At 36.0% G+C, this 16773-nt stretch overlaps 1 long non-coding RNA gene across 1 annotated transcript in view; it reads right to left on the bottom strand.

Annotated features, from left to right (window-relative positions):
• Positions 1-16773, bottom strand: part of LOC109265354 (uncharacterized) — a 314205-nt gene that overhangs the window by 74983 nt on the left and 222449 nt on the right. Inside the window, exons 3-4 of the long non-coding RNA XR_002079145.2 lie at positions 9805-10006; positions 5315-5403 (exon numbers count right to left, since the gene is read on the bottom strand). This is a non-coding gene — a long non-coding RNA (uncharacterized LOC109265354). The remainder of the gene's footprint in view (positions 1-5314; positions 5404-9804; positions 10007-16773) is intronic.

Below are 16773 nucleotides of genomic sequence, written 5' to 3'. Positions count from 1 at the left end.
AGTTTTCATGTTAATCACCAGTAGGATAAAGAATCTGATAGCATTAACAGTGCAAAGTAAGGCAAGTTTTACAGGTTTGTGGCTGAACTAAATACAGTGCATGTGCCCTGTTCTACCCCAGATCTGTTATATACTCAGCAACCTCCTCAGCTGGTCATGGAATTCTGGGGCATTAACAAATGCAACCAACTGAGGTCCTGAAGCCAGTGTCAAATGTGAGAAACAGATCATTCTGCATAATTTCCCTGTGATATTGTATGTGAAAAATGTCCAGCAAATACTTTGCAAATTACCTCACAGCCTTCTCAGCACATGCTTGTTTTCAACCTATCATTATAGTCTGTTGAACAAAAAAATTTTGCCTAACCCTGTAAATCTACAAACATTCATTCTAAAGCATTCACAAACTTAGATTACAGTCAGTGGGAATGAGCAAGATTGGGGGGGGGGGGGCGGGAAGAGAAGCTGTTAATTACTAAAATTAATAAGGTTTGCCTCAAAGACATGTATAAAACTCTGTAACATAACATGTTTTTCTGAGGCACATGTGAAATATTTTCAAGTGTTTATTCTATATCAGGTTTCAAAAAAATCCCAAATTCATAAAAGAGCATTGCTATAGTTAATGCATGCTTTGAAGAAATTTCTTTTCCACTTGATTATTTTGAAGAGAGATTAAGCCCTATATCCATTTCTCAAGTGGTGTTTTCACAGGCATTTGCTTTATAAATTTTCTTAAACTATATATCTGTTTCTTATGCATGTGTCTGTGTAAAATCTTTTGTATATTGTAATTCACAAGTAAAAAAAGAGTGTACAAATGAAATAAATTACAAACAGAATACTTCCAAGTCCGTCACAATTTCACTCCAGATTTAAAGCACATTTATGGAACAGTCTGGAGGAAAAAAAGTTTTTTTTTTTTTTAAATCAGTCTTTCAGATGCTGTAAAAGATAAATGAAGGAGTGATCTTCACCCCAAAGCCAAGAAACATACATTACAAACACAAGAAAAGGTAGACTAGGACCGATTTCTCTCTCTCTCTCTCTCTCTCTCTCAAAAAAGAAGAATATTCTAAATTTTAATCAGTGAATAGTTAGGAACCTTCCTAAAAAGAGCAGACTCTGTCATAGAACATATTTTAGATTTCAAGTAATCAAAAGTGTGTTTTCTTGGTTTATAAAAAGAAGAAAATGATGTTTGGCTACAAATCACACAGTGACACAAGGAAAAAAAAACAAGGCAAAATGACATGATATATAATAATGCTATCTATTTTAAACCTTTCAAGACGATTCTAAGTGTTTCATTTAAAAATTTTTTTAATGTGGGGCACCTGGGTGGCTCAGTTGGTTAAGCATCCGACTTTGGCTCAGGTCATGATCTCGTGGTCCGTGGGTTCGTGCCCAAATAGGGGCTCTGTGCTGACAGCTCAGAGCCTGGGGCCTGCTTGGGATTCTATGTCTCCTTCTCTGTCTCAGAACGTGAGGGGGCAGGGAGAGGGCCAGAGAGAGAGGGAGACACAGAATCTGAAGCAGGCTCCAGGCTCTGAGCTGTCAGCACAGAGTTGAACATGGGCTCGAACCCATGAACAGAGAGATGATGGCCTGAGCCGAACTCGAATGCCTAACCGACCGAGCCACCCAGGCTCGCCTCTAAGTGTTTCATTTTAACAACTTCAACATTCTTAGTGGTATTACAAACATTTAAATTAATGCTGTTAAAAATAAATAACTTGGTTTAGGAGAATGTTGGAACCAATTAGATGATAAATGAGTTGAAGTAATAATACATTCTTAACTTGAAACTTTTACCTTCCCAAGAAAGGTAAATGCAGGACATTTCCTTAGCAAAGGGAGGGACAGTTTGGGAAGCAGGAATGAGTGAGAATAACACTCATGTATTTTGATTCATGTCTTCTATTTACATGATCATATTTTTCTGTTTTGTTTGGAATACATATATAATAAATTATATTGATCAATTTCTTATTGTTTCACCCAGTAACATTTCTGGAACTAGCCTTTCCTGATCTTACTGCAATGATCTGTAGATACTTTGCAAGATTCTATTTGAAATTAAAAAAAAAAAAGTTTCTATTTCTGTATTCACAAGAGATGTAGGTAAATAGCACTTTTTGGTACTCTAATAAGTTTTTAATCTGATGTATGTTGGCTTTATAAAATGAATTGAACAGCTTTCCATTCACTTTTGACTGGAAGTTTTAATACCTTTGGAATGATTTTTTATTTACCAGTTAAACGAAGTTCAATTGTGAACATATCTTGTCCTGGGGTCTTTTACATGTTTAGAATGTTGATGATCTTTCCAAGTTTTTCATGGGAATTAACATATTCAAGTTCTTTCACTTCTTGAGTTAATTTGGATAATTTATGTTTTGCCGTGAAATCACCTATTTCCTTTAGATTTTCAAATAGATTTACAGATAATGAGATCCCCTAGTTCTACTGCTTTCATTAGGATATGTGTTACACCTTTAAGAAAATATTTACACACTTGTCTATTTTTCTATCCCTGTATTTTCTTTAATCAGATTTTAAAGAGGTTTATATAATTCATATATTTAATTCAAATATTCAAAAATCAATGTTTAATTGACTTGCTCATTTTCTGTTTATTTCAGGTCCTATCTTTAATTTTTTTTAATTTTTACTTATTTTTGAGAGAGAGAGACAGAGACAGAGACAGAATGCAAGCAGGGGAGGGGCAGAGAGAGAGGGAGACACAGAATCCAAAGCAGGCTCCAGGCTCTGAGCTGTCAGCACAGAGCCCCACACAGGGCTCGAACTCACAAACTATGAGATCATGACCCTCGCCGAAGTCAGACCCTTAACCGATTGAGCCACCCAGGTACCGCTCAGTTCTTATCTTTATCAACTCTTTCTTCTTAATTTTTTTTGTATCATTTTTCTGTTTTTCTTTACTGCTGAAGCCTGTTACTATTTTCTCTGTAATTTTTAACATGAAGTATGAACCTATATTTATTCTTTTAATTGATTTATAGATGCTTTAAAATTTCACATTTGATTTCCTTTCTGACTCAAGAGCTATCACAAATATTTCTTAATTTCCAAGTACTACTCTTGTTAATTTTTAATTATTTTTAAACTTACTGAATCGTAAGACAAAACCACCTATAGACTCTTCACTTCTTAAGTTTTATCAAGACTTAATCTCCATCTAAACTTTTCTTTCTCTGAGTTGTCTATCTTGCCTGCAGGAGCCCCTGCCCCATCACATGACCCCTCTAGAACTGTAGATTGAATTCATCTCCTTGGTTTATTTAAGGAATTAGATCTGGCCTTGCTGCCTGTGACTAGTCCCTGCCCCTAAAAATCACTCTACTGGTTTCCTGCTAAAACTCAGTCCAAAATCCCAACATTCTTTTAGAGTCTACTAAAACCAAAACTCTCCCTATTGCTTGATTTCTTCACATTCCCACATCTTTTGACAAGTCACTTTATTATTCTGTGGCTGACCGATCACTGGGTTTAATACTCTTCAGGAGACTGGCTCCATTCCTAACAGGTCAACCCTGGGATAAGACCCGAGCATGGGTCCAGCAACTATAACTAGGAGGATGCTCTCTAGAAGAGAAAGGAAATGTTCGTTTTTTTCTGCCATTTTACAGCAATTGCTTATTATCTTCATTCTTGGCTACCAACTTCTTCAGCGGGGTGATAATGAAGCAAGATGCAATTAACTTGAAATCTTTATTTTACTTTTCGATGAGTCGTTCTCTGAACTCATTTTTTTCCAGGCACATGTTGATCTTACTATCTCTGTACTTCATGAATTTGTGATTTTGACCAATGAGGGGAAAAATCCACAAACAAAACAGATTGCCTTGATATATCAGATTTCATCATAAGGCCAAAAAACACAGGAAAACTTCAGTGTTGTTTTGTCCTAAGATTTTAAACATGGACATAGTTACCTTGAGACTAAGTGATTTTGATGGGAATTTATTTTTCCTTATGTCTCTTTTTCTTCAAATCCTGTGGGTTCAGTAATTACTTTTTTTTAAAGAGAGAAGGTAGTTTCAACTGTTATTTTAAACCACTTTGCTTCATTTTGTATATAATGCTTTAATTTAAAAATATTTTTCAAAATATCCAAACTCTGGCCTAGTTCAATGCACATTTTCTGATTCAGAAAACCTTCCCCTGCCACGATAATAAACTGCATTGATAAAAAGGACTTGCAGCGAGCTTAAAAAACACGGCCATATGGTTAACCTGACCTGGTTTTATATGATCAGAGGTTTCCCAAAGTAATATAATACATGTTTTGCTCTGATTCAGAGCGAATCAAGGCTTATTCCTGATTTGGGTCCAGCTCATGTGGGAGTCTTAATGTGGGGGAAGGTAGAGAGATGAGCTGCATTCTAGAAGGCCATAATAAAATGTACATCTTGGGATACTGGTGGCATAATTTTACATCCTTTATTTGTCTAATTTGCTGTAGTTTTCAAAAGTATCTGCTCTTGGGTCGCAATTATACAGCCTTCCTTCCCACTCCTTCAATTTTTATTAAAAAAGTCCTTTATAAATACGGTTTGCACCTGTAAATAACTTATATAACCAATGAAGTAAATGGTGATATATGTATATAATCAAATACGCTGTAATTTTACATTATTATACCTGTGTTTAGAATTACCGGTAATTTTTACTTTTCTTCATTGCAATTTTTTTACTTCCCAAATTATCAATAATTGGCATGTGTTATTTTTGTAGTCAGAACGCATCGTGCTTTGAAACACACTTCATGAGAAATATAGGGTTTAATTTGTTTCCAAATACTCCTACTTGCAAATAGCATGTAAGGGAATATATGAGAAAATGATATACAGTTAATACATTAAAAGCAGTTTATTTGGCTTGTAAATTACTATAGAGCCAAATTTTAAAAGTAATCATTAAGTATGCATTTATACAAATCATTTATTTTTTTACCCTCACAGTAATGATCATTAATATTTTACAGAGTAGATTATATAAATATGTTTAAGAATAAATTATTGTCAAAAATTATCATAAGGTTTATTGATCTTGTGGGCACTTGTTTAAAAATCATATGTCCTCATTGGTTAGAAAATAACATTTAAATGCTTTTTTTATGCCATTTGCTATCTGAATCTAAATTATGTTCCCCCAGCACACCATCTCAAATGGAATCCTAGCATTGCGTTTCAATTTCATCACATTTCCCTGGCAATTTACAAGCCCTCATTCCAGGATCACAATCCAATAAATCATGTATTAATGATACACATACACCATTTCTTACCTTCTCTTCCCTCCTTTGGCCTCCTCTGCCAACAGTCCCCTCCTCTCTCCTTGTTCTTATGTGGTGACTTATCTGGTTTCACTCAGCAACTAGAAGACATCAGAAGAGAATCCCCTTATCTTCCCATGACCACATCCTCTTATGGTCTGCATTGGTGTTCTCTCCTTTCCTAAGTCCTTGCTCCTTTCTACTTTTCACCTTTCTACTGGACCCCATCTGTTCTTGGACACACAATCATTTCTCCTGCAATTATCCACTCCTGTTACAAACACATCATGAGTCTTTCCCTCTTTAGAGTAGGTATTGTTTTCAATAGAAACAAGCAGGAATGGCTTTTATTTACACATGCCTCTCTGGAGGGCCGATTTCTCTTCAGTTACTGCCACATTTCTATTGCCAAGGGAAAAACTAGTTGAAGTAACTCAAGTAAAGGTTAAAGACACACCTGCTGCACATCAGGTTGCATGACCAGGCTACTCAGAGTCAAAGCAGGATTTTGTAGGGAAAGGATAAGAGAGGGGGAGGGCCATGTGGTTTGGCTCAGGTAGCAGCTTTCATTTCCAACACCTGTAAAACTTGCTGTTGGGACAGTGGAAGATTGTTCCAGTTTGTCATTCCTACTAGCTGGTGTGGTTGGCACAATGACATCCCAATAACTGTCAGAACAGTTTTTTTCAAGAGCTGTTCGGTAAGCCTGTGGTTTGTTGATTAGACAAGGTTCGGGGGTGAGAGGTTTAACAAAATGGAGGAAAGGGAAAAAAAAAACCAACACCAGAAAACGGAAGCAATGGTTGAAACCAGGGAAACTGGGGACCCTCTGTCTTATCTTTTTGAATCTTTGCACTCTCTTCTCCCCTGTAGGAGAATCCATGAAATTATTTTCCATTCTCTTTATTGTCTTTAGGGCCTCACCTCCTATTTTGTCTTAAACTAATCAAGCTTTCTTTCTCAACACTCTAGTGAAAATCCCCTTGTCAATGTCCTCAATGACAGCAATTTTATCAAATCCAATATTAAACACTCTAAATTTATTTTCAATATCATTTGATGCTCTACAATTTCTGCCTTGTTTAGAGAATAAGATCCCTCTGGAAAGTGATTTTATTTAAAATTATATATATAAAGTCCACCAAAATAAATCTTTAGGTCACTAATGACCTCATCATTGCTAAATCCAATGGTAAATTCTCTGTCCTTGTCTCACTTGATAAACTCACATTTGACTCCATCGGTCTCTCCCTCTTTCTTGAAACATTTCTTCATCTGTCTTCTGGGATTCCTCATGGTCATGGTTTTCCCGGACATTTCCTAAGGTTATTCATTGACCGTTTCTTCTCAGTCTCTACACCTTTGTCTTTTCTTCTTAACTTTTACATCTCTGAGGTTCACGTTTTCTCCCTTTTCTCCTTCTGCTTTCCCTCACTTTCTAGATGAGCTTACCTAGTGCTGTGGTTTTAAGTAAAAATCTTTGTGCTGATGTGTCACTCTCAAAGTTATACATCTAGATCAAAAATTAACCGTGAGTTCCAGACTCCAGACTTTCTCTCTCACTCCAGAAGGCAGGGCTTTCATTATCTGGTTCACAGCTCTGTTAGTAATGTCTGGAATAGTGTCTGACATATGACATGTATTCTATATATTTTTGTGGAAGAAATGACTGAATGACTCTTCTGTTATTCCTCCAGCACACGACCTATTATCTATTCATAATAGTTTCATTGTGGAACATCCTATCTCTTACCAATAAAGTAGTAATTTAAGACTCTCTCTTTCTGAGAAGTCTTCTGTGCGGGTCAAAGTTAATTGATCATTAATTGAATTGACCATTCCTCTGCCTTTCCACACCACTTTGCATCATTCCATTCCTTTGTCATTCCAAATATCATTATTGGGCTGGAATGTTAGAGTAGTCACTGGTGTATATGTTAAGTATGTCATATCAGGATGCAAGCCATTTGAGAAGTGGAATCATGTCTTATGTACATTTTTGTTCCTGCCACCTAATGTCATGTTTGGCGTATTATAGAGACAATGACACTTTTGTTGACACCATAAATACCATTTTTTTCAGTTTGCATAAGCAGATTTCAAATCTGTTTCAAAATTTCTTAAAGCTTTTCTTTCCCTGGTTTATTAGTGCACTGAGCTAGCTATTTTTCCAGATTCCACAGCCAATTCTTTTTTGTCGATTTGATACTACAAGATGTTTATCCCATCATCCTATCAGCCATAAGAGTCCCATTATAGCCATTTCCGTCTCCTCATAAGAGAAGAAGAATAATCGTTCTGTCTTGGGTTCCATTCTGATTTGAAGACTTGGGTAGAAACCACCACAGAAATCAAAATAGAAAACAAATGTGCATTGGAAGGTTTTAGACTTCTTTGTAAATACAAATTAATTTCTCTTTAGGGTCTGTGGTATTTTTCCCTACAAGGTGCTATCTCCCCACTGGGAAAAGAAAAAAAAATCAGAAAAGCAGGCAAAAATATTTATTTATATATAAATATAAAATACAGAATACCTTGAGGGAGGTGGTTTGAAATTTTGGCCAAATGAGACATAATGTATATATTATTTTTAAATATTTTTAAACTGCAGAAAGCCATGGAAAAATGTTTATGACCAAAGCTAAAGGAAAGAATGAATATATAAAATTGTTTTCCAGTATCGTCTGTTATTTATAGGTTTGCACATGTATAGATGAATAAACATCTTCACATGTACTTATGGGAAAAGAATGCAAGAGAAAACTAGAAAGAACTACATCAAAATGCTAGTTGTTCGCTCTGGGAGGTGATTTTATTTATGTATATTTTTTCCGTATTTATTTTTTCTGTTTTTTTATGTATTTTCCAATTAGTCCAATCATCCTATATGTGTTGTCATAAAAATATATTACCCTATAACGAACTATAGAGTAGACGAACTATAGAGTTCCTATATCTTTACATTTAACTTAGTTAGCTGTTTTAATTTAACACCAACGTTTGCGTTTTCATTTAGAAATTTTTCTCCTGGTTCTCAAAAGTGATACAACTAATAGAGTATCAATGGAAGGCATAGTGAACAGAATTCACTCAGAAAACCTTGACTTTGGTCCATGCTCTGCCACAAACTGAGTGTCATTCAGAAGAGACTGAACCTTTTTTGGCCATCAGTTCCTCCATCTGTGACGGAGAAGGCTAGGGCAGATGACCTCCAAAACCTGTCTTCTCACGCACCTAAGTGCTCATTATATAAATACGATTCTATGAACAATTTTGTACTATGTTACTTAACTCACAATGAGGAGACTATTTCCATGCATTTTTGGGTGCTGTTTGAAATAATGATCTCAGAGTGTCTGGAATTTAGAAAAATCCAATTCTACTTAAATTGTTTTTTTTAATGTTTTATTTTATTTTTGAGACAGAGACAGAGTATGAATGAGGGAGGGTCAGAGAGAGAAGGAGACACAGAATCTGAAGCAGGCTCCAGGCTCTGAGCTGTCAGCACAGAGCCCGACACAGGGCTCGAACTCACAGACCATGAGATCATGACCTGAGCTGAAGTCAGAAGCTCAACTGACTGAGCCACCCAGGCGCCCCTAGAAAAATCCAATTCTAAAAACTGTAGTGTGACAAATATGGCAGAGTTCAACATCAATCTTGAATCTTTGGTTGAGAATTTCTCCTTCCAGATATTCTTATGGAAACCAATCCTACCGGCATAATTTTTTTCAATGTCCATATATGCTTCCGCTATGATTCTGAACTTCCTAGGTACAAGCTACAATTAAAATATGTGTGGGAGGACGTTAAATTGTGGACATCCATAACTGTAATTTCAAACACTTATTTTAAAAGAGACAAAAAACCCAAAAGACTCCAAAAATGTTTCTATAAGATGGACTGCCTTAGGTATACAGGAATTGCACACGTGCCAAAACATACGTGAATAAATGGAGATGGGCTACAATTGATCAGGGCTCATCCATTGCCCACGGCAGGTGGTTAGAAGGTAGCTGCAGGAACTGTAAGGATGCCTGAGGAAGATTTAAACTCCTTGCCAGCTGACACCTTTGGGCTCCTGCAGCGTGGGGGAGAGACGTACAGTAATGAATACGTGCACCAGGCAAACTCTCTTAAAAAAAAAGTGATCATGGGCTAAATCCAGCTATTTTTACTAACATTGCTACTGTGATTTGTTCTTCTGAGATTTCCTGCCTGATTGGCTCCCTCCCTGGGGATTGACCTTCTGTGAGAAGCGGGAGGGTGAGCTCCCTGAGGAAGCAAGGGAACTAAAAACAACAGAAGTGAGATGCCCTGCTTGGAGGGAAGTAAGGAGGAGGTTAAGCGCCTCTGGCAGGACAGTAGAGTGGGTTGCTGCCCACCCACTACCTCCAGGAACACATCAGTGAAAACCAGGGCTCGGCTTTCATAATAGCTTGAATAATAACAGTATTTATAAAACATAGCTCTCTAAAGAACTCAAAGCACTTCCCACTCACAGTCTTACTGTGTCTGGGTGGCCCCAGATCGTCGACCCCAGTTAGGCAGGAAGCATAAGGAAGAGAGTCCCGAGTCCTAGCTTTGGAGGACTTTTTTTTTCCTCCACTGCTGTAGCATCTAGAGTCCAGGGAAGCCGAGGCACTTCGGTGACTTTCTCCTCATGATGACCTTACTTCCTCACAGCTTTCCATTTTTCTTCCCCTTAGGTACAAAAACAAACATTAAAAAGAGACATGTACATTTTCGAAAATTTTGTCTTAATTTTGAAACCTTGTTTCTTAGCCTATTTCTCCCCTTCCCAATGTAACTTCTCTTTTCTCTTTTCCTGGGTATAATTATGCATTGCCTTTTTTTTTTTTTTTAAATATACGTTGCCTTTTGAATGGCCTCAGACACACAAGCTGGGCCCTATAGAGTCTATATTAAAAAGTCACTGTGGAGTGCCTGGGTGGCTCAGTCGGTTAAGTATCTGACTTTGGCTCAGGTCATGATCTCACGGTTTGTGAGTTCAAGCCCCGCTTCGGGCTTTGTGCTGACAGTTCAGAGCCTGGAGCCGGCTTTGGATTCTGTGTTCCCTTGTTCTCTGCCCCTCTGCTCGCACTCTGCCTCCCTCTCTCAAATATAAATAAACATCAAAATTAAAAAAAAAGTTACTCTGATTTTTAATTTTGGTTTTTAAATCTCTTCATTCTCATGCATGCTACACCACATCAACCGCTTTTCAAGAATGAGAGAGACTGATAGAATCCAAGAAAAGATCAATGTTTAAAAATTTTCATAATAAACATGAGCATTACCAATAGCATAGATATAAATAAGACTTCTGGCTTCTTTTTGCAATATTCACACAATCTTCAAAAAATAGTCATCAATAATTTTTTTAGACTTCCATAACCTGACACTCATTAATGTGCTATTCTATTTCTTTGAAATCCAATTTATTCTACTTATTTTCTGCCACCGAAGTGTTGTTTTACTCCCCCATTTGCCCACCTTGACAGTGTAGAAGCAAAGACTACCAAAGAATGGAAATCAGTTCAGGGACTCATTTTCCAAATTCTCCAAATATGCGTCAAGGCATGAATACATCCAGTGAAGAATGTTGGCTAAAAGACGATGCGTGCAAGATGATTAACTTTTTTCTTTAATTTGGCATGTATATATGGCTTAGTAGAAGAGCTCCTATCAATGAGAGGCTTGGAAAAGAAATCATGACAAGTACGGGACACTGCCTGATGGTTTCATTTGTTCTGAGCTCGCAAGTAAAACATTGGGGAACATACAGTATAAATAAGATGTGAAAATGTGCCCACTCACAAATAGCTCATGCCTGTTACTCACCGATTTTCAAATTATGGATGCTGTCTATAAATAGGATTTAAGTTTATGTAAAAATGAAAATACTATCTGTTTATCTAATTAAAGGACACGCCATTTTGGACCCAGAAGTGGTTTTGAAGAGCTCATCAAATGGCCTAATTTTATGGAAATTTAAATGTCTGGCACAGAAAATTACCCTTGTGATAGAAATGTCACTCTCAGCACACATCAAGCTTTATCCCCACAATGTTCTGCCGTTCGTGCGACCACAGGAATGTTGGTGTGAAAATACATAGTTATATAACATATCATGTACTGAGCCATCTTGGAGAATTTTATAACGCACCATTTATTTATTTCTGAACATTTTCCTGGATGCTTTTCAGAAGTCACTGTTAGAGCCAAAGTTGTCCTTGTCCCTAGACAGACCTTGCCCAGTATTCAATAAATAATCATCTAAATGTGAGCATGATTTTTAAAGTTCTAATGCCTATTTCCTTGAATCAATCTGGATGGAAGAAGAAAGTGAACAAAATTGTTCCAGCATGTTATTAACATTCTCATCTTCATGTGGAAATTCTTATTTAAAAATCCTGGAGCCATATTTTTGGCCAAAAAAAAAAAAAAAAAAGAAAGAAAGTAAAAGGGAGCAGATGTATCCAAATTCTCTCATCCTGGAATATGGTATTAGAAAATACAAATAGCTTAAAAATAAAAACTGGAACTTTACATTATGATTCTTTAATTGGGATTAGCAAAATAGTTTTTAGAACTCAAAAAGAAAAAAAAACACGTGGTATTTTTTCCTTCTTGACAATAATATGCAGTATTCAATGTGATTTTCCAAACAAGATCACAACTTCTTGGCTTTCATCACATTAATATCTCTGTATCTATAATAACAGCATGTTCCAGGCATTGTTTTCACAGCAGGGTTTTTCCAAAATATTTGCTTTGCTAGTAACTTAAGAGAGTGTCTGTATTACCCCTTCCTTCTTATCTACCATTCCCTCAATTTACCTGGCTCCCGGGCACACAGCAAGACAGGCTTTTCACTAATGTCTTTCTTCTCTTTGCCTCTCTCTCTCTCTCTATTTCTTTCTATATCTAACATATGACTTATACGCAGGTGTATCTATAAATGTTATAATTACATTGTAACTTGTATATATTATCAGGCATTAGATTATATTATTTAATTATTTAATAATAATTAAAATAGTTTTAATTTTCTTAGCCAAAATGAATCATCTTTTTAGAATTAAGTTGCCATGGCAGTTTTGAAAAAGTTTGATTTGCTTTATTGAAACACGTAATTTTTATGCTTTCACAGCTGGTAGTTTTCAGGCTAGCCATGTGAAATTTCAAAATTAAATTATGCATCTTGCAAGGAAGACAGCTTTGAGTTAAGACCAAGCTATATCCTGAAAATCAATGCCACAATTCATGCAGTTTATTGATTTAAATATGTATTATCATGCTGTGTGTTATTTCTGGTCTGGAATCATGACCTCAAATATTTATCTTTGAAAATAATCTCAGGAAACGCTTCAGGAGAAATCCAAGCAAACTCCAGAATTAGATCACCAAATCATTCATATACATATATCCCAGATTGGGCCAAACAGACTATATAATACAACTGTGAACAAAATATACTGACTGCTCCTTCAGTTAGGTACTAATTTTTTTTGAATTTTGACACTTCCAACTGTGAAAATAATTTTTAAAACACAAGTAAATATTTTAAAATTATAAAAAGTTTTTAGCCCCCTTATTAATATTCTCAATAAGCACTTATTAAATATTAATACAGTTTGAGATGGAAAACTATCCATTTAATCTTGTTTTTAAAACTTTCTCTGAGAGCAACTTTATTTATCAATATTATAAAATACAATTAAATTACTCTGTAAATTAGTATACCATAAAATTAAATAAAAAGTTGTGCTAGATGGCAACCAATTCCTTGACAGTTGAATGCATGCTGGCTTCTTCACTTAGAACTGAATTTTAACAACCACAGAAAATAAGCAAGAAAAAGAACTACAGAAGAGAATGGAAAAACCACCCTGTCTTCATTGTGAGGCAAGCTTTACAATATGCATTGAATAGCAAATGTAGCCGTAATCTTACAAATATATATTGTATAATAAATCTGAATGCTATGAATAATCTCCATTTCAGTAAAAGATTCTCACAAATTTTATAACGTAACCTCTGATGTAAGATGGCAGGTTGAACACAAATATTTATTCCCTCTAGAAATGTCACTTTAGTGTCAGCCAAGGAGAGGATTTTTACAAAATGAACAAATAATCAAAGATAAAAAAATGGGAGAGGACTTAAGGCTCATAAAGTTTCCAAAGCTAAAAAGCAGGTGGCCAAAATGGTCTTGACTCAAGAAGCTTTGGAAATCTGATCCGGCCAGCAGGAGAGTAAACCAAGAAGCAACCAATTAAATACCATGTAACAACACAAACATGCAAAAGTTGATAGCACCTGTTAACTTTGGAAATGGCAATGAAACTGGGATTAAAAATAGGGGGATCGATAAAAAAAAAAACGCTTAAGTAAGAAGAAATTAAAATGGAGCTAAGAAGAAATGTTCAGATTTTCTTCCACACTAAGCAGTGAAGCCAAAGCAGCAGAAAACTGAAGGTTTAGCTTCTGGAAAACGTGAATAGCATATCTGCTTCTGTGGACAGCGCACAGAACTGTGTAGAGACACATTCTGAAAGCTGGGCTATCGACTGACTACCGAGAACCCCCCGCCTTCTTTCCCAGTTATTATGGGCTGAATTTTGTCCCTCCCTCACTACCTCATACTTCATGTGTTGAAGTCCTAACCCTCGTGTCTCAAAATGTGACAGTATTTGGAGATAGGGTTTTAAAGAGGTGATTAACTTAAAGCCATTAGGATAGGACCTAATCAATTTGACTGGTGGTCTGATAGGCAGAGGAGACTGGGACACACAGAGAGATATTAGGGATGTGGAGAATGGCTAATGTGAGAGCAGAACAAGAAGACAGTCATCTGCAAGCTAAGGAGAGAGCCCTCAGGAGAAGCCAAACCTGCTGACACCTTGATATTTGATTTCTAGCCTCCAGAACTGTGAGTAATAAATTTATGTTGCTTAAGCCACCCAGTCTATGGTATTTTGTTGTGGCTGCCCTAGGGAACAAGTACACCAGTTAACTTCAAGAACACTGGCAACTTCTGGGCAAAAAACTGTATGAACTTTCCACAGGGACAATGTTTATTACTGCAACCTCTTAATTCTAATTAAAAAAAAAAAATAGAAAAAGAGTGATATATTTGTCATAACTTGGATAATATGCTCCATTATCTTTTTAAAGTAGTAGATACAGGGGCACCTGGGTGGCTCAGGTGGTGGAGCGTCCAACTCTTGATTTCAGCTCAGGTCATGATCCCAGGGTTGTGGGATCGAGCCCCACATCAGGCTCTGCACTGAGCATCAGGCTTCCTTAAGATTCTCTCTCTCTCTCCCTCTGCCTCTCTCCCTTGCTCACACTCTTCCTCTAAAGTTAAAAAAAGTAAAGTGATAGATACATAATAAATGTATTAGCTAATAAAATTAAGAAAATTCAATTTTGATCAAGTTGCTGATCACTAAATCACTGATTCTTTTATTTCTTTCTTAACATTTTTGTGTTGTATATAAAATTTCTTATGAAATTCTTATGTTATATTCATTTAAACACTTTATTACATTATTTTTATGTATATTTTAGAAATTAAGTTTTGAAACATACTAGAACTTTAAGAATTCCATGTGTCTTTGATAATCTATCAGATATCAGGGTTGTTTGATTAGAAACATTATTTTTTTTTAATTTTTTTAAATGTTTACTTATTTTTGACAGAGAGACAGAGCATGAGCAGGGGAGGGGCAGACAGAGAGGGAGACATAGAATCCGAAGCAGGCTCCAGGCTCTGAGCTCTCAGCTCAGAGCCTGACGCGGGGCTCGAACTCACACTCACAGACTGCAAGATCGTGACCTGAGCCGATGTCAGACGCTCAACCGACTGAGCCACCCAGGCGCCCCTAGAAACATTATTAAAAGAAGTATTTACAGAGCACATTTTAACTCAGAGCTCTGTAGGTCATCTAAACTAAAATGCTGGTCCAACTCTCAATTTAAAGATAAGAAAACTAGGATCAAGAGAAGCATGCAGGCAGAAAGTGGTAGAACAAAATCTAGAATTCAAGTCTTTGGAATGTTAATAAATGGTGGTCTGGTCATATAGAAAAAGAAGTACTCTGTATTTTATCAAAGTGTCTCTTAGTCTTTGTGCATAATGGGTCTGATGTAAATTTCATATGTTTATGTGATTTTTGTTTTTTAAGGATTTATGACTTCCAAAATGTTAAAGATGTTAAAAATAAAAATATACAAAAACTTCATTGTTGGATAGGAATTCTCTGTACCTAAGCACACAAATGTCCACCATTTTCATCTTTGTCTGTTATTCTTCCAGAAATTTATGTACGTTTGTGTCTCCACATATTTTGTGCACTGCTCTATTAAAATTTGCTTTGTTTTTACTTAGTGCTCTCCTCACTAAAATACATTTATTTGTATGTATATCTTATTATGTGCACTATCGCAAACACTTAATCAGAAAAGATATCTAGTCTTATTCATAATTGCTCTCTCAACAGTTTTAGTAGAGTGTTGTTCATAAATTATTCATACAATAGATTACTATATACAATTAAGAAGTAGGCAGATGAGATTACTTGAAGATACGTTATGGACCAGATGAATGACATTATAGTTTAAGGCACCTGGGTGCTGTAGCTGTAACTATTTAAACTAAGGCAGTCAGATTCAATTCATCTCTAGGTGGCCAGACAAATGTCAGCTTTCACTGTCTGAGATGCATGGATGCATGAGAGATGCATCGAGGGCAGGACCATGGAGAGCTCTATGGTTTGCAGTACATTTTTTTCAAGCTGCAATTGCGTTCTTTACCCTTCCAGAGTTAGGTTCTACAGGCTTAAATGTATTCCAGCTAATTAACACAAATACTGGGCCTAATTAAACAGCTAACAAATCCAGGAATCTTTTCTTAAATATCCCAAAACCACCTCTTTTTAGAGAACTTAAGTGTAAAATCAGTTTAGGGAGATGGGTGTTGACAGTCAGAATGCAATTAAGCCTATTTAAAATCTTAACAATGTGTGTGTGTATGTGTGTGTGTGTGTGTACATGTATATGTGTCTATGTGCAGTTTTAATTTAAATAGAAAAATAAAATTACACATAATACACTGAAGGCAACTTATATACCTAAAGATTAAAAAATAAGAGTAAATACAAAACTGATTTCACCCCTTGCTTCCTCAAAAATTTTTAGTATGTCCCTTCTTTCCCGGTTATAGTAGATGATTTAAATCCATTCTGTGTTCTGGGGAAAATATTGTATTATGAGACATTTGTATGTGGCTTAGATCCTCTCTCTCTCTCTCTCTCTCTCTCTCTCTCTCTCTATATATATATATATATATATATATATATATATATCCAGAAAACATGAAGAACTTAAAGAATGTGGATATCAGCCTCCCTTATACATGACCTTTATTTGTAGATGCTTAATGAATGATTTGTTCTGGCTTT

This window comes from Panthera pardus, unplaced genomic scaffold (assembly GCF_024362965.1).
Source record: "Panthera pardus isolate Hobbes unplaced genomic scaffold, ASM2436296v1 HiC_scaffold_26, whole genome shotgun sequence".
Lineage (NCBI taxonomy): Eukaryota > Metazoa > Chordata > Mammalia > Carnivora > Felidae > Panthera > Panthera pardus.
This window is presented reverse-complemented; position numbering and strand designations above follow the sequence as displayed.